Source organism: Macaca mulatta, chromosome 15, assembly GCF_049350105.2.
Source record: "Macaca mulatta isolate MMU2019108-1 chromosome 15, T2T-MMU8v2.0, whole genome shotgun sequence".
Taxonomy (NCBI): domain Eukaryota; kingdom Metazoa; phylum Chordata; class Mammalia; order Primates; family Cercopithecidae; genus Macaca; species Macaca mulatta.
Window position 1 is genome coordinate 91,164,772 of NC_133420.1, and position 23,839 is coordinate 91,188,610.

Below are 23,839 nucleotides of genomic sequence, written 5' to 3' on the forward strand. Positions count from 1 at the left end.
AAATCTATTTGTCTGTCCTTATACTAGTACATGAATGATTTTTACTACTAATATTTCATAATATATTTTAGCAATTGATAGGTCAAATTTCCCCTTTGCCAACTTTTCTGCCTTTCGTACACATTTAGAAGACTATTAGATTGCTCAAAAAAATCAAGCTTAAATTTGTTTGGAATTATATGTAACTCACAGATTCATTTGAATATCTGATATCAGGTTGTCCCATTCAGGGGTATACAATTTCTCCTTTTAATCAATACCTTTGTTTTTAAAAAATAAAAGTACACTTTTACTTCCACACAGAGAGTTTGTTTTCTCTTCAATCCTTATAACTTTAAGTATTTTGTTCCCATTTTAAATAATATCCTATTTTTTGTTATATTTTCCATTTGTCTTGATTTAGTTGTTGCCCCTAGGGCTGGTATTTTCTTTGTCTAGTGGATCTGAAATACACTGAAATCTGAATTCTGGTAGAAGTTGAAACTTTTATACCTGTGTCATGTTTGGGATTTATAACAGTGATGTTTTTATTACTAGAGAGAGTTGAACTTTCTTCTAAAAGCCTAAAATACTTTGCAAATATCATTCTCTAAAATTCCCTCAGCATTTGTAAGAGATAAGAATGTAGGAGGCATGGGCAAGATACTCTTACCTCAGTCATCTGAGGCATCTTGGTGTCATTTGATGTACTAATCAGTGAGACTCAAGGGTGAGACGAGGCTTTCAGCAATGAAGACAACTCCCTAACTAGTGCAGTCAACTTACACACATGCTTTGTGATGGGCTTAGCATATAGGAACTAGTGACTGAAGCCAGACCAAGGTTTCTCTGAGGAAATGCTTTGCTTTGCCTGTATTTGTTTCAACTTTTGCTCATACTGTTTTTCCAGCCAACTCCTTCTCCTTTTTTCTCTTTTCCAAATCCAGATATAGAAAAAAGTAAAGTTAATCCAAAGCAAACTTTCAAATATATTTTATAGGCTTCAATGTACCACTTAAAATGCCAGACTATTAAACACCAGACATAGAGTGTGTTCTCAGGGGCAATGACTGTGGGAGTAATGTTTTCACTAGTTTTTAGCTAACAACTTGTGATTTCATTGCTTGTAAGTATTATTTACTCTCTCTCAAAAAAAAAGGTCTTTGCTGTCATTGTTTTCTTTCTCCTCCTCTTGTTCTTCATCTTCTTTTACTTCTCTTTTTCCTCCTTCTCCTTCTTCTTCCTTTCTTCCTTTCCTTCTCCTCCTTACCTTCTTTCTTTTTTTTTTTTTTTTTGAGACGGAGTCTCGCTCTGTCGCCCAGGCTGGAGTGCAGTGGCCAGATCTCAGCTCACTGCAAGCTCCGCCTCCCGGGTTCATGCCATTCTCCTGCCTCAGCCTCCCGAGTAGCTGGGACTACAGGCGCCCGCCACCTCGCCCGGCTAGTTTTTTGTATTTCTTAATAGAGACTGGGTTTCACCGTGTTAGCCAGGATGGTCTCGATCTCCTGACCTCGTGATCCGCCCGTCTCGGCCTCCCAAAGTGCTGGCATTACAGGCTTGAGCCACCGCGCCCGGCCCCTTACCTTCTTTCTCCCCTCCCACTTCCACTTCTTTTTCTCTCTTCCCCTCCTCCTCTTCCTTGTTCATATTGGATCTTTTTTAAATGAGACAATATAGGCAGATGTATTTTGTAAAAGCATAAGCACATATTATGATCATTTTATCAATAATATGAAGACATTGAAGGAAAAAAATGAAGGAAAATATATCTTCAATTTTTTTCCAACAAAAATTGGGAATAAATTTAAGAAAATATAAAATAAAACGGATATGTTATATTTTTAGGAGTTAAGTCAATACAGAGATTTGAGATAAATTCAAATTATAAACATTATTCTCACAGGTGCTTTTGTGATCTTTTCTCTATATGACAAAGACAAATGCGCACCACAAAAAGTAAGTATGTGAGGTAATTAAGATGTTAATTAGCTTGATTTGTCCATTCTACAGTGTACACATATTTCAAAATATCATGCTTTATATAACAAATATTTTTATTTGTCTTGTCAATTGAAAATAAATTTTAAAATAATGAAGATAAATGTATTCCAATTACTTTGATCAAAAATCTAAGTGTAAGGGTAATAATTCTTCCCCATACAAGATTGCTACTCATACCACATTTAGTATACACATATTTACTTTTTTCAGATTTGTAACAATTTAGCTTTACTTATCCTCTAATCTCAAACCACTCAATTTGGGGATGACTAGAAGGAAAAGAGCATGATAAAGTAGAAAGTGAGGTTTCTGCAATACAGACTGGGAAAATATGAAAGCATTGAGAATGATTTTGCATTTAGAACTCATTCCAGCTGCTTGCTTTTACAGTGGGGACTGGACCTTATAAAGAAAGGTAGATGGACAATTAGACCAATTCAGCAAAGTTTCAGTGTGTTCTGGCTTGAAGTTATAAAGAACAGAGCAGATACTAGAAGTAACCCTGTCCATGAGGACAGCATCTGAGAAATAAAAGTAAACATATTAAATAAAGATGGCGTCAATCTCTTTGCATCTTAGGTGTATAAGTTACTTTGTGACCTTGGGATGGGTTACAGAACTCCAGAGCAGAAAGTCAATTTCAAATCATAAATTAGAAAGGCATCAAAACTGGAGAAAAATGACACCAATATACTTTAGTATGTGTGTATATCAGAGTTCAATTCCAGATAAGGTTTAATACATGGAATTAGTTGATTTAAACAACATGGAAGATCTGGAGGAGTAAGCTCTAAGCAAAAGTTCCAAGAATAAATCTAGAAGCAACACTGCAGAACTGACCCACAAAGAAGTGGCTGCCTCAGCCACAATAAGGAAAGTGAGGGATAACTAGGAAGCCACTGGCTTAATTGTGAACTGTGGACCACATTCCTTCTACCACCATATGAGGGTCAAAAAGCTGCAGCTGCTAAAACAATTGGCACCAGAAACACACCATCACAGCCACAAGCCATCTCAACAAAATGAATGTTCCTCTAAACCCTCAATACCTACAAAATAGTAGACTGGTTACTAGGCCCCTGCTTCTGCTGTTGCTGAAAAGCCGACTGCTTCCATGGCGAGGCCCACTAGCAAAAGTCTCCCATCTCACTTTTGCCTGCCAGTTCTTAAATAAATGCATCTGCTTGATAGGAACAAAACACTTGCAAAATCCAAGCTATAAAGCAGCCGTGCAATAAGGCATAACACAAGGGGATTAGAACAGAGTTGAATCAATCGATACCTACCATATGCCACAGGATGCATATTATTTGCAACCAAGCAACACAAATTTATAAGCATCTCATAAAACCTGTTGTGGAGGGAAGATCCTGCGAAGTTACAAGTGAACAAAAATTGAAGTAAGAAAATAGTTGGAGTCTCAATTTTATTAATTGTAGATGTGTAAAATATCACTGCATGATTCTTTATTTTATATTTATGATTTTAGTCAAGGTTAAAATATTTTCAAAGGCTTCCATGGCTTTGCCTACCACCTCAGTCTCCTTTGCCTTATTTTTCTCATAAGTTCTCTAATTTATTACCTGTAATTCCCCTATCATGAGAGTTTTCAGGAACTTAGCTTCAAAGATGGAGAAGACATATTCAATAAGATGTATTTTTATTAGTCTAGAACTTTATACTTCTGGAAGGATAAGGTCTTGACATCTGCAGCTTTATGCTTCTCTTTTTTTCTATGACATTATATAGGATTTTTTTCTTCATTAGTTAGGGACACCCAGTGTATTAGTTGGTTCTCACACTGCTAATAAAGACATACCTGAGACTGGGTAATTTATAAAGGAAAGAGGTTTAATTGACTCACAGTTCCTCAGGGTTGGGGAAGCTTCAGGAAACTTACAATCATGGCTGAAGGGGAAGCACATACATCCTTCTTCACACGGTGGCAGCAAGAAGTGCTCAGTAAAAGAGGGAAAAGGTCCTTATAAAACCATCAGATCTTGCGAGAACTCACTCACTATCACAAGAACAGCACGAGGGTAAGAGCCCCCATGATTTGGTTACCTCCTACCAGGTCCCTCCCATGACACGTGGGGATTATGGGAACTACAATTCAAGGTGAGATTTGGTTGGGGACACAGAACCAAATCGTATCATTCAGGTTGTTTCAAAACATATCTTTTTAAAATGAAAGTGAAGGTCTAATCATGGAAAGACACACAGACCATGGATTTAGAGACTAAAGCTAGGTAACCTAGGCTGGCAAATAAAAGGGATTGAGTGTGAGCTTCAGTGGAATCTGGCCTGATAGGGGTAAGGGTGAGATATTTGGTGAGAAGTAAGGTCTACCTGGTTCAGTCCTCAATGTGACCTGTGCAGAAAACTGATTGGAAACTGAGCCCAAAAATATAAGCCCCTCTAATGTTTGCAGAACTTATCACCATCCAGGGAGTCTCATTCATTACCTGGGCAGCACTTTGTGTGGTCACTGAGGTGAGGGCCTCCTTCCAGGTCATGAGGAAAAAGTTCCCCCATGTCCAAGACTTTATTAAGCTCTGTGTCAACTGAGTTTTGAGAAAACTTTGCTCATTTTAAACAGCCTGATACACTTATAATCCCTGAATAATAGCGTGTTGGTGGACTTCGTGGTCAGGAAGAGGTTGTACGCAAGGAAAATTGTAGCACTTGTACCTGGGTGGCCCTGGACACCAGTAACACACTCATTACACAGAATGCAAAGGGTGTTTGCCTTTAACATTAAGGGTTAAATGATCTCCTTTAACTCTCACAATATCGCAAAGCAGAAAGCACAGAAGTTATTATCTTCATCTGACTGATAAAGAAACAAAGCTCAGAGAGGTTTTACAACTAATCAGAAGTCACACCCCTTATAAATGACAGAACACAGAATGGAATCATTTTTTTTTTTTCTGACTCTGAGACTTTTGTATAGCAAAGAACACTATAACGCACAGTTGAATTTAATCAAAAGCATTATGCTGACTATTGCAATGGATTGAATTCAGTAAGAAAATTACCTTATTAAAAGCAAGAGGATTTTTTTAAACCTGAATCCAATTTGTTTGAATAGGACTATCCTGAAGCTTTGTTACCATAAGAAAACACATTTTTAGAAAAACATCAGTTATTCTAAAAAGCAATGGCTAATTTGGTCAATTCAATTAAATTACCAGTTAGTTACATCAGAAAAAAAGTTTAAAACTGAGAAAAGGTGCAGGCAAGGTAGTTATCTGAAGTTGTGAAATCAGATCAACAATCATCACATTTTCTTTTTTCACTTTTCAAATAATGGTGTTGGTACAGTGTAAGAAAATTAACTCTGGACTTCTAGAATTTGATAATAATGTTTCTCAGTACACCATGTTCCATTTATTAAGCTCTGTAAGTTTCTACCCAAGACTGAATTACAAATCCTGATTTTACTACTTTCCTCTCTACCTCCTGTGCTAGAAGATTAATTTGGATAATAAATATGATATTCATTATTTTATTCATTCATTCCATACACTTTTAAGCACTTGCTAGGTGATGGGTACCACATGATTGTTATAATAAAAATCAGGCGCAGTGGCTCATGCCTGTTATCCCAGCACTTTGGGAGGCCGAGTTGGGCAGATCACGAGGTCAGGAGATCGAGACCATCCTGGCTAACACGGTGAAACCCCGTCTCTACTAAAAATACAAAAAATTAGCTGGGCATGGTGGCAGGCATCTGTAGTCCCAGCTACTCAGGAGGCTGTGGCAGGAGAAGGGCATGAACCCAGGAGGAGGAGGAGCTTGCAGTGAGCCAAGATCAGGCCACTCCACTCTGGCCTGGGTGGCAGAGCGAGACTCCATCTCAAAAAAAAAAAAAAAAATTCTAATGGCATTGCCTCATGAGAGAAAACCTGACTCTATGGAATTAATGCTTGAGGCAGAGAAGATTTGGTTCTTCTTTCTAACTCTAGGCAAAAGATCTCAGGGAACCCAAAAGAGAACACTAAAACAAAGATATAACTGGGAACACTGGTTATGTTAATTAGAAAAAAGTTTCTGGCTGATAGCAGGATTTCATGACGGTTAAAATATTGGGATCAAAAACACTGGAAATAATCCAAATGTCCTCCTGTATATGAATGGATAAAAATGCTATGGCACATCCATAGAATAAAGTAGTACTTAGCAATAAATAGACATGAACTACCGATTTCTACAATAACATGGATGAATCTCAGTGAATTACGCTAAGTGAAAGGAGCGTCTCAAAAGGCCAAATTCTGTTGATTCCATTTATATGAAATTTTGGAAAAGTGAAATTATAAAGAAAGGGGACAGTTCAGTGATTGCTAGGTCTGATGATGGAGAGAGAGGTTGACAACCAAGCAAAGGAGCATGAGGGAATTTGGGGAGGTGATGAAATTGTTCTATATCTTCTGCCTGGTGGTGGTTACATGATTGCATATGTGTGTTAAATTCAGAACTGTGTGCCCAAAAGGATGACTTTTACTGCATATAAATTATACCTAAAAATGATTTTTGGTTCTGAAATTTGATTTGTTAGGTTCAAGTCAAATCTCTCCTTTGCTACTTCTTATTTGTGTACCTTGGGCAAATTATTTTGCTTATTCAGGCTTATTTTAGAGTCATTGTTTATAATATAAGTATTGCAATAATATGTACCTCACTGAGTTGTCATGAAGGTTAGGTGAAGTAATCTATGTGAATTGCCTAACACAATGCCTGACATAGATTTACTTTCAGTGAACAAGAAAAAAAAAATCACAAATTCTTGCAAGAATAGCAACATATTTACCACTGCTGGTGTTTTTGTTATGTCAGTGATCCTTCCAGTCTTCCCTCATATCCATGCACATTTTTCCAGAACCAAAATTCATGCCTGGGGCTTCCTGATTTGCCACCCAGAGTCAGTATAACTACTGTGGGTGCACCATCATCCCATCATCTCATTCTTCTGCTTTTTGCAACTCACTGGTGCTTAGTTTAACTGGTTCCATGACAAGGTAATAGCAGCCACACATTGTGCTTATCAAGGCCAGAAAGACAGAGATGACAGCACACAATTCAATCATCTCTCATTGCTGATTTATTCATGATGGCTGACTTTTTTTATTTCTTTCCTCATCCAAAATATCAAAAAATATCATTTACAAACAAACATAAGTAATACGTGGAATAATATATGCAACTCCTTCTTTGTAATTTATTTCAAAACACTGCATTATTAAGTACTGAAAACTCTAAACAGCATTATTTGGTAGTGCAGAGTTCAGTTATTTGGGGGTCAAAAAAAATTAAAATTACTTTCTTCCAGTATCTGGGCTAATGATGAGGAGCCATGGCTTGGATCTTCTAAAACAATGGATAGTGCCCAAATTCTCTACCTGGTACAGTTCTTCATTTTGGATGGAATTATCTTTTTTCCCCCTGAAATATTGTTTATCTAATTATATTTTTCTTATGTCAATGCCATTACTTTGCATTCTCTGAGAACGTAACAAAGGACAGTGGTGGTAAGACATAGCAAAATGACCTAGAAATATACTGGAATCGTCTCCTAGAAGTCGGAAACCCCAACTCCTAAGTTGACTTCTGCAACTTGCTTAATGATACCCAAACACAAAAGAAATGCATTCATATTGTAAGTATTGGCTTTTTGTTAAAATTGACAATTGGAGAGAACTTACTCATTCTTATCAGTCAGTTATACTCTAGTGATAACAAGTTCTTAAGATGATTATTGATGGGGATGTGATGGGGAAAAGGAACAAACAAGAGTTTTGGGCAACTGTAGGGGAAAACACACAGATATCAATGTGCTTTGATCGCCGCATACCTCAATTTCACTTTAATCACGTGTCAAGGTCCTCTCTTCTTGGAAGAAGATAGTTTTCTGGCAAAGTGTTTTCATAGCTTGCAATTTTTCCTTCTATGTTCATGCGTTTTACTATATCTATGAAGAGTAATATTTCCCCTGCATCTTGAATCTAAATGGGAAGGCTTACTTATGTGACTGAAAGAGTGTGGCGAAAGTAATGTTTGGGACTCCTGAGGTCAGACCTTAAGAAAACTGACAGACCATGCTTCCTTTCTCCTGGAAGCCAGGCACCACATAAAAGGTCCAGGCTACTATGTAAGAGATCACCTTGCTCTGAGTAGCTGGTCCCACATGGACAGACCAGATGCAGAAGCACCAAGGACCATACCTGTGAATGAATACTAGTAAGTCACTCTAGGTGATCCCATGTTGAGCAGAAGAACCACGTGGCTGAAACTATTCAACTCTCAAAATCTATAGTAGATTTTTGTGACTTTAAGCCATTATGTTTTGGAGTGGCTTGTTATGCAGCAACATATAGCTGAAACATTTTCCTTCCCCACTCATTTCACATATGTCACTTCCAACAAGGATTAAAAAGAAATTCAAATAAACATGCATGCCAATAATTAAGAATGCATACGGGCTGGGCACAGTGACTCACACCTGTAATCCCAGCACTTTGGGATACTGAGGCGGGTGGATCACGAGGTCAAGAGATCAAGACCATTCTGGCCAACATGGTGAAAACTCATCTCTACTAAACATACAAAAATTATCGGGCTGTGGTGGTGCATGCCTGTAGTCCCAGCTACTTGGGAGGCTGAGACAGGAGAATTGCTTGAACCCAGGAGGCAGAGGTTGCAGTGAGCTGAGATTGCCCCACTGCGCTACAGCCTGGCAACAGAGCAAGACTGCATCTCACAAAAACAAATAAATAAAATTAAATAAAATAAAAGAATTCATACACATTTATAAGTAATACTTTTTATTGTCAAGACCCAAGTAACCAATCTTTTTCAATTTAAATTAATCTTTCAGTTTAAATTAAACCATCATGATTTATAATTTTTATATTAAGAAATCAGCCTCTATGTTTACTAGGTTTGGAAGATTCCCTTGCTATGTGGTATCTCATTCTTCTAATATAAGCTGTAGGCAGCAATAAAACCAGAAATGCATGTAATTGGAAAGTACATTCATCTATTCATTCATGTTGTTTTCTCTGATCCACATTTTAAAAAATTTATGAGCTCATTTGGAAAATGTGGAAGAAAAAAAAAATCAATAGAGTAACCATGATTTATAAAGGTGAAACCATCACGTCATGAATATCTCATCAGGGAAATGTGGAAGCCATCTGATTTTATCTAAGCATATTCCTCAATCTGATGTATTTAATTCATAAATGAACTGACATGCATTATTATAGATGATCTCTGGGTACATAGGAATAGCACAGGGCTACAAAACAAACACCTGTTTCGGGAAGCTTTCAAGAGTTCTGGAGATAATCTGGGACAAATGTGATTAGAAGCCATTGGTAAGGAAAGGACAGTGAGAAGAGACCATGATTTTCTGCATGTCTAGCAGAGGAACCTCAAAGTGAGTCAAATTTCATAGTCTGCAGGAGAATTAGACCATATCCTCCTTCTTTTTCCTAGGGATGGATCAGCTGCCTCTCTCGGAAGCCTTCAGTGGGGAACCCAGTCACCAATATTTGTCCTGACTGTAGCTCAAATTTCCCCAGGTATCCAATTGTTTTTAAGCTCCTCCACTCAGTTCTGAGGGCTCTGAAGAAATTAATATATTAAAGCAAAAGGCACTTTGTAGAGAAGAAACAAACCAATCACATTCAAGAAGCTCATAGTCAAGCAATTAGTGATACAACCAGTGGCACAATAAACACCCATCGATCCCCAGTAGAGCAGGAGGCAGCACAAAGAGCAGGGTAAATTAGAAGCAGATCAAAGGAGAAGCATATTCAATAAAGAACTCAAGCAGAATGCTGCCAAGGCTGGCTCAGCACCGAGGTTTCAAATGGCACAGTCATCAGGGGCTGGATTGTCCAAGCTGTGTACTGCCTTCAATAGAGTTTTCAAAGGTGGCCCATGGTGATGTGATTTCATTCTCAAGCTATTGATTTCATTGAAGAAATCTGAAACTTTCCAAGAGTCATCAGCAAGGACATAGAAGGGTCAGAACTTAATTTAGCAGCAGGGGCACTCACTGAGTCTAAAATGTTTCGTTGCAGAGGAAATTAATCATGGACTTGAAGGCAGTCTTTTCAAGGCTCTGAAAAGCAAAGTCTGTACAGGTGTTAGCGCCTCCATTAGACTCCTCAACCAGGAGCTGAAAGTAGTCTACATGCATTGACATCAGATCAGCATAAAGCTGCAAGGAGCGTGGGGAAATAGATTCAATTATAGTGAAAGAGACAAAGGACATAATGAAGAAGTACAACAGCAAGGAAGAAGCACATATATGATATGTACCAGCTTTCTTAATGCTAATGGGCTGGCATTTGCTGGAGGGGACAGTGGTGGTTTTCCTTATCTAAGAGTCCTACCCCAGGACACAGCATGCATATTCAAGAGTCAGATGTGGATAGCAGAGACAATTTAAAACCTTCTAGCATGCAAAAATGTTCCATAGTCTTTCACTTACTATGAGGTCAGATTATATTCATTACATATATGTTTATGTAAACAATTATAAGTATCTGTTAATAAACTCTACATGGGGAAAGTAGAGTCTGATTTATCCACTCCTCTATCCCTAGCACCTAGCAAGTAGGTCCTCAATAAATGTTGACTCAATAAATGAAATAAATGAATCAAGCTCTTGAAAGTCTTCCAGAAATACAAGGCACGCTCGTATTTTTACTTAGTCTTCTTCATTTGATTGCAATAACGAATATATTCTTGTATACTAGAATGAATTCACTTAGAGCCACAGTGGTGCAGAAATAAATAAATAAATAAATATGGCAAAGCAAAACAGAAAACAATAAGCTGGGCAGATAGGGATTTATGCTCTTATTTCTGGAGTTTCACTAACATTCTGAGGCCTTGAGAATTTTACCCCTCTGGATTTTCGCCCTCCTCAGCATAAAAGCTAGGAAAACAGGTAAAGGGAGTGCTATTATGTTCAACTGCTTTCCAGAGACAATATTCTATAATTCCATTGAGAAGGTGTATTTTTAGAGCATGATATGGGACTTACTAACTTCATGAGATGAAAGAATCATAAGGTGTGGGAGCTAAGGAATAATTTCAATTCAGAAAATAGAACAGAAAGAAAATATTTTAAAGTGTCTGGTCCAACACCATGCCTTCAGGAAGATAAATGATGAAAATATGCAGGATTATTAGTGTTTCCATCTTCAATATTCCCAGTTATGCCTATTTATTTACTAAAGAGTGAATCTAGGATTGCTTAACTGATTGGTATGAATTTGAAAGCTCCAGTGGCATCCTTTCTCTTTCTGCATGTCTATAAGTCTCCCTCTCTCTTTCTCTCTCTCTCACACACACACACACACACACATATATGCATACGCACGTGTGCCCACACACACACACACACACAAACCACAACAAAAATATCCTCAGGGCCAACCTTCAAACAATAGAGGAATTGAAAGCAGTACAGGGCCTCTGAGATGCTTTCCGGCCCAGTTGCTAGCCAACAGGACCAAAGAATGACATCTTCCTTTCTCTCACGATCTGTTCATTCAGCAATTGTTATTCTGATTTTATTCTAATGTAAAGGAATTTGTGAATAAAAAAATGTATCTTTGTGTGTATTAATAATCTCGTGTTTTTGTTATACACATGCCATTCTCTAATTTTCCATACTGCAATCTGCTAATTGGAAGATAACTTGAAGCTAAAGTTATGAATGAATCCAAAATGGACTAAATAAAAACAAAGCCGAATTCATTTAACATTCCCTATTTCCCCACCCTCATCCTTCCATCAACATTTGGCTGCTAAAATGGCTCAAATTGCAAACCTGGATGAAAAGTGTGCAAAATGTTTTTCAAAAAAAGATATTGGCAGTTTAGAATATGTCATTTTAGATTTATGTTCTAACGTTTGATTCACCTATCACAAAGGAAAGATCCATGCTAGTTTTTTCCCTTCATTAGTAAAATCCATTTTAAGGTCTCCAGGAGGTAAATTATTTTTAGAATTAGTTTTTATTTTATTAGTCAGGTTGCAGAGTGTCAAAATTGCACTGAAGCCAGTGGCACTTCTCTGAGCTTATTAATATTGATACGATCACTCTGTGTTCTGTGCTGAATGACATTGCTAACCTTCTGGGAAGATGAGGATTCTTTTTAAAGAGACCACACAATTTTTAACAGATCTGCAGATCTTTTCCTCTGGTATTTGTGAAAAAGAGCAAGTAGAATGTCTACATCAGTGCTCTGTGTTTCAATTAGTTCAACGAATATTACCTGAGCACCAAATTTGGGTTAACACAAGATGCAAGACGCTGAGGCTGCAAAAGAACTCCAAAACGTGACACTCCCCTTCAAGAGGCTCAGTCTATTCAGTAAAGATTTCTGTAGCACCTATATTATGTGCCAGGCCCTGTGCTGGGAGGCTGCAAAATATTTTAAATGGTTATAGTACTGTCTCTATAGTCAAGGGACTTACTAAATAATAGAGGGGGTGAAAGAATTATTGCATTATAAACAGCACCGAAGAACAAGTGAAGTAAGAGATTATGTCCATAGGGAGATAGCTGATAACTCCATAGAGTGCAGATGATATCTGAACAGGGCTTGGAAGGACAGGTGGATTCTAAGAGACTGATTTCAGTAGCATAGGCAGGGAGTAAAGGATGCATATGTTCAGAGGAAGTAATCTGAGCAAAGATAAGCAAATGAAACTGGAATGCACTTAGAGAATGGCAAGTAGCTCTGTTTAAACAGAAAGGCTGGAAATACAGCAGGTAATAGGGGAAAATTGGTTCGGGCCATGTTGCGGAAGTGGGAAGGACAGCTGAAACAGTCTAAACTGAATTTCCACAGAGAGTGAATATTTAGCAAGTTCCAAGCCAGGTATCAAATCTGTAGCTTATAACAAAAATTTTAAATACAAGGTTGGATTAATCTTTCCATAGGCAGGCAAACATATTTGGGATAGTATTTGCTAAAAAATTCTGGTTTTTTAGGGTAACTGGAAGCAAGATTGTCATCTCTGGTATAACCTGTAAATCAAATAGTGTGCAGTAATCATGGAAGGTGAGAGTCAACATTCTACTTACCATAGAGGATAAGAGGGCATTTTGCAATCCATATAAAATATGTAAACAGAAACTTCTTAAAATGTAACCTCTTTCAGTCACATCCCCAATTATTGTTGACAGCACATTTGATATCTACAACTGAGATTCAGAAAGAAAGTTCTGAAAACTTCTTTCATGGCATGGGAGAAGAAAATCTGAAGTCACTCTGTAATGAGTTGCCCAGGAATGAGGTCTGGACCCAGGAAAGGACTTAGGAAACCTAATCTCGAGTTACAGTTTTTCCAATCACTGTGTTAAATGCAAAATGCATGCAAAACATTACAGGTTTTTTGTTTTTCCAAAACTTTTTCTAGAAAATAGAATGAAACACTTTAAGTATTCAGAACAGACATTATAGAAACTAACTAAACTGAATCTGATATAACAAATATTAGAAAAAAAATTTCTTTACCTTGTAAAGCATAATACTTCATAAAGATAAAGAAATGTTGACAGTTGACTCAGTTCCCATTCTCTCCTAAATACTGACTAATAATTTACCTATAGTGTAGATATTGATTTTTGTTAAATAATTTTTCCTATCAGCTGATGGTTTCCAGGAAACCATTCCTACTTCCATTTTCTTTGCTTGGGTCAGTGCTTAAAATAATAGTAGCAAAAGCATGGCAAGGAGGGTTCCAGATAACTGCGAAGGAAGGGTGGATACAATGAATATTTTATCTTAACTGACCTCCAAAAAAAGCCATGACTATCTTTCTTTTTGGGGTGCCTGCCCACCTATCCTTTCTCCAAATTAAAAGTCAACAAACAAGCAATGATTGCACCTAATTTCATATGATACGTCTTGTTTATTACTGATAGAAAAGTATCTTCCTCACAGGAAGTGGGTGAAGATGCTAAACATGCTCCAATAGAGGAGTCTGGAATGGGAAATACTGCTGACCATGGCAAAGAACATAGGTGCAAGTGACACAGCAGGTGATGAAATAATGTATACAGCACAATCCCATTTTTGCCTAGATGGCAGGATCACATTGCCAAGTAGCCTTTTCTATTTTTTTTCCTGCATAGTTCCCTTTTTTTTCTTTTCCCTCCCACAACTTTTACTTTAGGTTTGGCGGTACATGTGCAGGCTTGTCACATGGGTAAACTGTGTGTCACTGGGGTTTGGTGTACACATGATTTTGTCACTCAGGTAGTGAGCTGAGCATAGGACCCAATAGGTAGTTTTTCAATCCTCCTTCTCCTCCCACCCTGCACCATCAATTATGTCCTGGTGTCTATTGTTCCCCTCTTTGTCTCCATGTGTTTTCATTGTTTAGCACCCACTTATAAGTAAGAACATGTGGTATTTGGTTTTCTGCTCCTGTGTTAATTTGCTTAGGATAATGGCCTCCAGCTGCATTCGTGAGCTGAAAAGGACATGACCTCATTCTTTTTTTATGGCTGTGTAGTATTCCATGGTATATATGTACCACCTTTATCCAGTCCATCATTGATGGGCATCTAGGTTGATTCCAAATCTTTACTATCGTGAAAAGTGCTATGATGAGCATATGCATGTATGTGTCTTTATGGTAGAATGATTTGTATTCCTTTGAGCACATACCCAGTAATGGGATTGCTGGGTTGAATGGTAGCTCTGTTTTAAGTTCTTTGAGAAATCTCCAAACTGCTTTCCACAGTGACTGAACTAACTTGTATTTCCAGTAGAAGTGTATAAGTATTCCCTTTCCTACACAACCTCACCAAAATCTTACTTTTTGACAATTTAATAATAGCCATTCTGACTGGTGTGAGATGGTGTCTCATTGTGGCTTTGTTTTGCATTTCTCTAATGATTAGTGATGTTGAGAATCTTTTCAAATGCTTGTTGGCTGCATGTATGTCTTCTTTGAGAAAGTATCTTTTCATGTCATTGGCTCATTTTTAAAAATGGGGTTTTTTTGCTTATTGATTTAAGTTCCTTATGAATTCTGGATGTTGGACCTTTTTCAGATGCATAGCTTGCAAATATTTTCTTCCATTCTGTATGTTGTCTGTTGATTTTGTTGATAGTGTCTTTTGCTGTGCAGCAGTGATTTAGTTTAATTAGGTCCCACTTATCAAGTTTTATTTTTGTTGCAATTCTTTTTAGGATTTAGTGATAAATTTTTTCCAAAGGCCAATGTCTAGAATGGTGTTTTCTACATTTTTTTCCAGGATTCTTATTGTTTGAGGTCTAGCATTTAAATCCTTAATCTATTTTGAGTTAATTTTTGCATACAGTAAAATGTTGGGGTCAAATTTCAATCTTCTGCATATGGCTTTCCTGTTACTTCAGCACTATTTATTGAATAGGGAATCCTTTTCCCATTGTTGGTCATTGTTAACTTCATTGAAGATCTGATGGTTGTAAGTATGTGGCTTTAATTCTGGGTTCTCTAATCTACTTCATTAGTTTATGTAACTGTTTTTTGTAGCAATACCATACTGTTTTGGCTACTGTAGCCTTGTAGTATAGTTTGAAGTCAGATAGTATAATGCCTCCAGCTTTGTTCTTTTTGATTAGGATTGCTTCGGCTATTCAGGCTATTTTTTGGTTCCATATGAATTTTAGAATAGATATTTATAATTCGGTGAAAAATGACATTGGTGGTTTAATAAGAATAGTGCTGAATCTGTAGATTGCTTTGGGCAGTATGGCCATTTTAACAATATTGGTTCTTTCATCCATAAGAATGGAATGTATTTTTATTTATTTGTAATATCTCTGATTTATTTCAGCAGTTTTGTAGTTCTCCTTTTAGAGATCTTTGTAGAGACCTGCTTGTTTAGCTATATTCCTAATTACTTCATTTTTTTGGTGGTTATTGAAAATGGGATTGTGTTCTTGATTTGGCTCTCAGCTAGAATGTTGTTGGTGTATAGAAACGCTACTGAGTTTTGCACATTGATTTTGTATCCTGAAACTTTACTGATGTCATTTATCAGTTCTAGGAAACTTTTGGTAGAGTCTCTAGGGTTTTGTATGTATAGGATTATATTATCAACAAAGAGAGATAATTTGACTTCTTCTTGTCCTATTTGGAGCATTTTATTATTTTTCCTGCCTAATTATTCTGGTTAGGACTTCCAGTACTATGTTAAATAGAAGTGGTGAGAGTGGGTATTCTTGTCTTTTTTCAGTTCCTAAAGGCAATGCTTCCAGCATTTGCCCATTCAGTATGATGTTGACTGTGGGTTTGTCATAAATGGCTCTTATAATTTTGAGGTACATTCCTATGATGCATAATTTGTTGAAGGTTTTTAACATGAAGGGATATTGAATTTTGTTGAAAGCCTTTTCTGCATTTGTTGAGATAATCATGTGGCTCCTGTTTTTAGTTCTGTTTATGTGATCAATCACATTTATTGATTTGCATATGTTCAATCAACCTTGGATTCCTGGAAAAAAGCCTACTTGACCATGGTTGATTAGTTTTTTGATGGGCTGCTGGATTTGATTTGCTAGTATTTTGTTGAGGATTTTTATTTCTATGTTCATAAGGGATATGGGCCTGTAGTTTTCTTTTTTTGTGTGTCTCTCCCAAGTTTTGGTATCAGAATAATGCTGGCCTCATACAATGAGTTAGCAAAGAGTTCCTTCTCTTCAATATTTTGGAATAGTTTCAGTAGGACTGGTACCACATCTTTATACCTGGGAGAATTTCTCTGTGAATCCATTTGTTTCAGTTTGTTGGTAGGTTTTTAGAATTACTGATTCTATTTTGGAACTCATTATTGGTCTGTGCAGGTATTCAGTTTCTCCCTGGTTCAACCTTGGGAGATTGTACATTTCCAGGAATTTATTCATTTCTTCTGGGTTTTCGAGTTTGTGTGCATTGAGGTATTCATAATAGTCCCTGGGGTTTTGTTTTGGTTTTTTTTGGTGCATTTCTGTAGGGTTTGTAGTAATGTCTCCTTTGTCATTTCTGATTGTGTTGATTTGGATCTTCTCTCCTTTTTCTTTATTAGTCTAGCTAGTAGTCTATCAGTCTTATTTATTGTTTTAGAAACCAACTGTATTAGTTTGTTCTCATGCATCTAATAAAGACATACCGGAGATGGGGTAATTTATAAAGGAAAGAGGTTTAATAGACTCACAGTTACACAGGGCGGTGAGGCCTCCAGAAACTTACAATCATGGTGGAAGGGGAAGCAAACATGTCCTTCTACACGTGATGGCAGCAAGGAGAAGTGCTGGGCAAAAGGGGGAAATCTCTTTTAAAAACTATCAGATCTCATGAGAACTCTCTATCACAAGAACAGCAGCATGGGGTAACCGCCCCCATGATTCAATTACTTCCCACCTGGTCCCTCCCATGACATGTGGGGATTATAGGAACTACAATTCAAGATGAGATTTGGGCGTTGACACAGGCAAACCATATCAGCAACTTTGTTTTGTTGATCTTTTGTATGCATTTTCACATATCAATTTCATTCAGTTCCACTTTGATTTTCCTTCTTCCTTTTCTCTTGCTAGCTTTGGGATTGGTTTGCTCTTTTGAATTCCCATAAGTGTGATGTTATGTTGTTAATTTGAGACTCCTTTCTGACTTTTTGATGCAGTTGTTTAGGACTATAAACTTTCCTCTTAACACTTCTTTAGCTGTGTCCCAGTGATTCTTGTATGTTGTATCTTTGTTGTCATTTGTTTAAAATAATTTCTTGATTTTTGACTTAGTTTCATTCTTTACCCAAAAGTCATTCAAAAGCATGTTGTTTAGTTTCCATGTAATTGTATGGTTTTGAGATATCTTCTTGGTAACAATTTCTATTTTTACTGTGTGGTGGTCCAAGAGTGTGGTTGGCATATATATTTTTAAATTTGTTGAGAATTGCTTTATGGCAGAGCATACAGTTGATCTTAGATTATGTGCCATGTGCAGATGAGAAGAATTACATTCCTTTGTGGAGTAGAGTGTTCTGTTGATGTCTATTGGAGCTATTTGGTCAAGCGTTTTTAGTTACTAAATATTTTTGTCAGTTTACTGCCTCAATGGTCTGACACTGTTAGTGGGGTGTTGAAGTATTTCACTATTATTATGTGGTTATCTACTTCTCTTCATAAGTATCTAAGAACTTGTTTTATGAATCTTAGTGCTCCATTGTTGTGTGCATATATATATTTAGGATAGTTAAGTTTTCTTGTTGAACTGAACGCTTTATCATTACATAATGCCCTTCTTTGTACTTTTTGATCATTCTTAATTTAAAGTCTGTTTTATCTGAAATAAGAATAGCAACCCCTGCTCTCTTTTGTTTTCCATTTGCATGATAGATCTATCACTATTCCTTTAGTTTAGGTTATTTGTGTCATTGCATGTGAGATGGATATCTTAAAGACAGCATTCAGTAGAGTCTTGCTTCTTTATCCAGCATGCCACTCTATGTCTTTCAAATGGGGCATTTAGGTTATTTATATTAAAGGTTAATATTAATATGTAAGGATTTTATCTTGTCATCTTGTTGTTAGCTGATTGTTATATAGACTTAATTGTATAGTTGCTTCATAGTGTCAGTGGGCTATGTACTTAAGTACATAGTGTTAAAAATATGTTTTTGTGGTAGCAGCTAAGGCTCTTTTGTTTCCATGTGTAGCACCCCCTTAAGAATCTCTTGTAAGGCAGGTCTGGTGGTAATGAATTCCCTTAGCCTTTGCTTGTTGAAAATAATTTTATTTCTCCTTTGTTATGAAGCTGAGTTTGGCTGGAAAAGAAATTCTTGGTTGGAATTTCTTTTTTCTAAGGATGCTGAATGTAGGTCTCTGATGTCTTCTGGCTTTTAAGGTTTCTGCTGAAATGTTCACTCTTAGCTGGATGAGTTTCCCTTTGTACATGACCTGGCCCTTCTCTCTAACTGACTTTAATATTGTTTCTTTCACACTGACCTTGGAAAATCTTACGATTGTATGTCTTGGAGATGGTTGTCTTATATAGTGTTTCACTGGGGTTCTCTGGATTTCCTGAATTTGCATTTTGACCACTCTAGCAATGTTGGGGAAATTTTTGTGGACAATATCCTCAAATTATGTTTTCCACATTGCTTTCTGTCTCTTCTTCTCTTTCTAGGATGCCAATGAGTTGTAGGTTTGGTCTAATCCCATATATCTCAGAGGTTTTGTTCACTTTAAAAAATTCTTTTTTATTTTTGTCTAATTGAGTTGATTTGAAGAACTGGTCTTTGAGCACTGGGATGCTTTCCTCATTTTAGTCTATTCTGCTGTTAACATACTTCTAATTGTGTTATGAAAATCCTGTCATAAGTTTTTCAGCTCTTAATCAGGTTGTTTCTTTCTTAAAAGGGCTATTTGGTCTTTCAGCTGTTGTATTGTTTTATTGGATTCCTTAGATTCCTTAGGTTTCAAATTTTCCTGGATCTTAATGATCCTTGTGGCCATCCAGATTCTGAATTCTGTGTCGCCATTTCAGTCTGGTTAAGAACCATTGCTGGGAAGCTAGTGTGGTTGCTTGGAGGTAAGGCAACACTGTGGCTTTTAGAGTTACTAGAGTTCTTGTTCTGTTTGTTTGTTTGTTTGTTTATCTGTGTGCTCTAATGTTCCTTTAATCTTTGAAGTTGCTATCTTTGGATGAAGCTTTTTGCTTTTGTATGCCTTTGAGGATTTTACTGTGGTTTATGTTGGGTTTAGTCAACTGGTTTTGTTTCTGGATGATTTCAGGGGCCAAACACTCAGCTTAGCACTCCTAGGTTTTGTGCTCTCACCCTGGAGAGCTAGGATCAGGCTTGCAGCCTTTTTCTCTGGCCCCTCAAGGTTAAGCACTGCTGAGGTGTTCCCTATCTGCTGACAACAAGATTCAGACGAGGAATCTGGTGAAATCAATTCCATGGGAAGGAGGTGGGCGGTGGAGGGCCCCGGGTGACCATGTGTGTGTGTGCACCTGTGGCAGTGAATGGCAGATTCCACATGCACTGGCAAAACAGTGGGGGGGACTGAGTGAGTGAGCACTGGCAGGAGAGGGCTGTAGGTGGGTGCTTGCCAGTCGGGGCCCATCTCCAGAAGTTCTCCAACTGTTAGATGGAGCTTGTCATTGAAAGACCTATCATGGTGGCTGTTGGCAAGCACCTTGGCTGGTCAGCTGAGCCTGTGCTACAAATGGGTGGGACCAGGCAGGGACTGAAGATGGGCTGGCAGACAGGAGGGTACTCACATCCGGCTGGCTGCATCCCACAGGCCAAAATAGCCCTGTTCTGTCCAGGTCTGGCAGCCAAGAAAGTCTAAAGCTTCCTACAGGATCATGGCAAGCCTTGGGGAATGGGCACCTATGGCTGTGCTCTACTGAAGCGGTTCCCATGCCAAATCCTGTAGGCTTCATGCTGGCTGGGGTTCTGTGTCTTTCTGCCTTCTGGGAAGTTCTCACTGACAGCTCAAATGTCCATGTGGGTCTTGGGGTCTCCTACAACTAGGATTCCAGAGGGTCACAGTAAGAGTGAGCCACTTTACCCCTGTTTCATTTATACCTTCCCCAGGAGCTGCATGGGACCAGAAATGTGTCCTGGTGCTGGGCAACCCCATGCCTCCTTCCTTGGCAACCCCATGCTTCCTTCCCTTTCAGTCCAGGTTCTGCACCATCCCTCGGTCCACTCTCAATGTCTTCTTTCCAAAAGATCTGTTCCTAGTGTGCCAATGTACTTGATGGTCTGGCCTCTCTCCGTGGGAGAAGCTCTTCATGGATGCATCTAGTTGGCTATCTTGGTTCAAGTCACATTTTTGTCTTTCTTAGTTGGACACTGAGAGCAATTTTTCCACCCCAAAAGCCAATTCCACATTCCCAAGTTCACGAGGAAGCAGGAACAACAAATCAAAAAAAAAAAAATTCTATTCGTAATACACAGATTCTTTGGAGGCATACCTACAAGGTCAGTTTCTCTTCTCCAAGACACTAGGTAAGACAGATGTGCAGGAAGAAAAGAAGTGGGAAGGACAGACAAAAAACATGAGTGAAAGGTTGGGGTGAGCTAGTGGGGTAATTACAGAGGAACAAGGGCCACAGAGGAAGAAGCTCAAAGCTGTTTCCAATGGCCACTCTTCTCCCTCTCCTCACCAATTCATTATCAGGCTTTCACAGACCTGGGCACTAAAAAGTACTCTGAACAGAGGGTTCTAAATGTGTACAACTTGTGTTTGGATGGAGACAGGATATAGTTCTAGGTGGAACTGAACTGAATCCATGTGGGAAATATCCTGGGAGCAGGGACAGAAATGGATCGACTGTCACCATCACCACACTCCTCTAAAAGCTGAGGACAAAAAGAGCTGTGAAAGGAGCTATGTGGGTTAAAATGCTTATTTTGTTAAACAAAAGACTGAGGAGATAAATGTGTTTACACTGACAAGTTAACGGAGATTATCTCTAGAAGATGAGGTAATTATAGATTTAAATAATTAATACTTTTATTCATTGCCTTAATTTTAAGTAAATTAACATTCATTATTTGTAGAAGGGAAAAACATAGTGTGTGTTTGTGGTTTTTGAAGTGTTGTCAACCATTTTTAACTTTCAGTTTCCTTTTAATATCATATTTTGTGATGGATCATATTATTCATATCAAACTACTCTGTGATGTCCCTTACAGTGGGAAGATTATACATCTCATCCATGATAAATTTAAGAGCGGCCATGGGACTTGGTTTGACCAATGAAATATAGACAGAAATGATTTATGTCACCTCAGTGAAAAAGCTTCGGGAATAGGCTTGATTCCCTTTGAGTCCTCTTTGTGTGACACACTCCTGTAGAGGTTTAATGAAGGACTTGTTTCTGGTGACAATTATGTAAAACACTAACAAAGAGTTGGAGGGTGCTAAGTGCTTCAAATGGCAGATGGGAGAACTTCTAGTTCAAAAAAGCCAGGAGACTTTCCTTTCGCTGTAGATTACAGTGATGGTTCACCATGTTCTTTATTCTTCTCCTTCTGGAAAAGCAGAAAAAGACTGCTGTACAAGTCTAGACTCCGTGGTGACCTCAAACGGCTAGGAGGAGTGAATGAGAAATAATCTAAAAATATTGCAAACTACAGAAATTGTGGGTTTTCTGCCGGTGCAGTATAATCTGCTTATCCTGAGTGATACATTTCTCTTTATGTTCCTCTATTGGCTCCCCTGCGGAAATTTCCAGCACTCTGTCTTCTAATTAAGTCTCTATATTATTGCTTTCTCTTTTACAATAAACCCTGGAAGTATATAAGTAGTAAGCTTCCTGAAGCAAAGAAAGGCAAAGGACAGAGGCTTATGATTTTTAATCAATAAAATTTAATTAAGTTATTCATCCAACACATAACTCTGGAAAGAGATGGAAACACGAACAAAATTTTGTCCCAGATTATTGGTCTTCTAGGGCAGCCATCACAAAGTACCACAGACTGGGTGGCTTAAACAGCAAAACCATCTTTTCTCTTAGTTCTGGAGGCCAGAAGTCTGAGATCAGAAAGTTGGCAGGATTGGTTTCTTCTGAGGCCTGTTTCCTTGGCTTGAGGATCACCCTCTTCTCGCTGTGTCTCCACATAGTCTTTTCTCTGTTCATGCCTGTGTCCTTACCTCCTTTCCTCATGAGGAGACCACTCACGTTGGATTAAGGCCCACCCCAATGACTCATATAACCTGAAGTACCTGTTTTAAAGATCATGTCTTCAAATATAGTCTGAGGTACTGGAGAGAGGATTTTATCATATAAATTTTGGCGGGAGACTCAATTCAGCCCAAAATTCTGAACTGTTGGTCTCTCTAGTCTATTTGGAAAGAGGCATGTAAAAAAATAATTATAACGAGATGATAAATGGTATATATATATATATATATGTATATATACACACACACATATACAGAGAAAGGAAAGTCATATATATATATACACACACACACACATACACACACACACACACACATACACACACACACACACACACATCTACAGTGAAAGGAAAGTCTCCTGGCTTTTTTGAACTAGAAGTTCTCCCATCTGTCATTTGAAGCACTTAGCACCCTCCAAATCTTTGTTGATGTTTTACATAATTGTCACCAGAAACAAGTCCTTCATTGAACCTCTGCAAGAGTGTGTCACACAAAGAGGACTCAAAGGGAATCAAGCCTATTCTCAAAGCTTTTTCACTGAGGTGACATAAATCATTTCTGTCTATATATATACATATATATATGGCAATATGGGAAGACAGAAGAAGGATCAACTAAACTGTAGCTTGTCTGATTGACAGGATACTCAATACATCTACAAGATGCTCTTCTTTCCTGAGTGATTAATTAAGGATAATTAATGAAAACAATGCTAACAATTTTTACTCTGGTGTAAAAGCCAGCATGTAAGTCAACATTCTCTAGCCTCATTTGCTTGAGTGGTATTGCTCTAATCTACAGCAAAGGGAAGTCTTCTGGCTTCCTTGAACTGGAAGTTCTCCTGTCTGCCATCTTTAGCACCTAGCACCAGTTCTTTGTTGGTATTTTATATGATCGGCACCAGAAACAAATCTTCCATTAAACCTCTATGTGAGTGTGTCACCGTGGTGACACTGTACAAAGAGAACTCAAAGTACTCTAAATTTGAATAAACCAGATAGGCAAAAACAGATACTGGTAATTATAAAAATTTGTTCTTTTGGCTTAAGATTGTCTTGGCAATGCGGGCTCTTTTTTGGTTCCATATGAACTTTAAAGCAGTTTTTTCCAATTCTGTGAAGAAACTCATTGGTAGCTTGATGGGGATG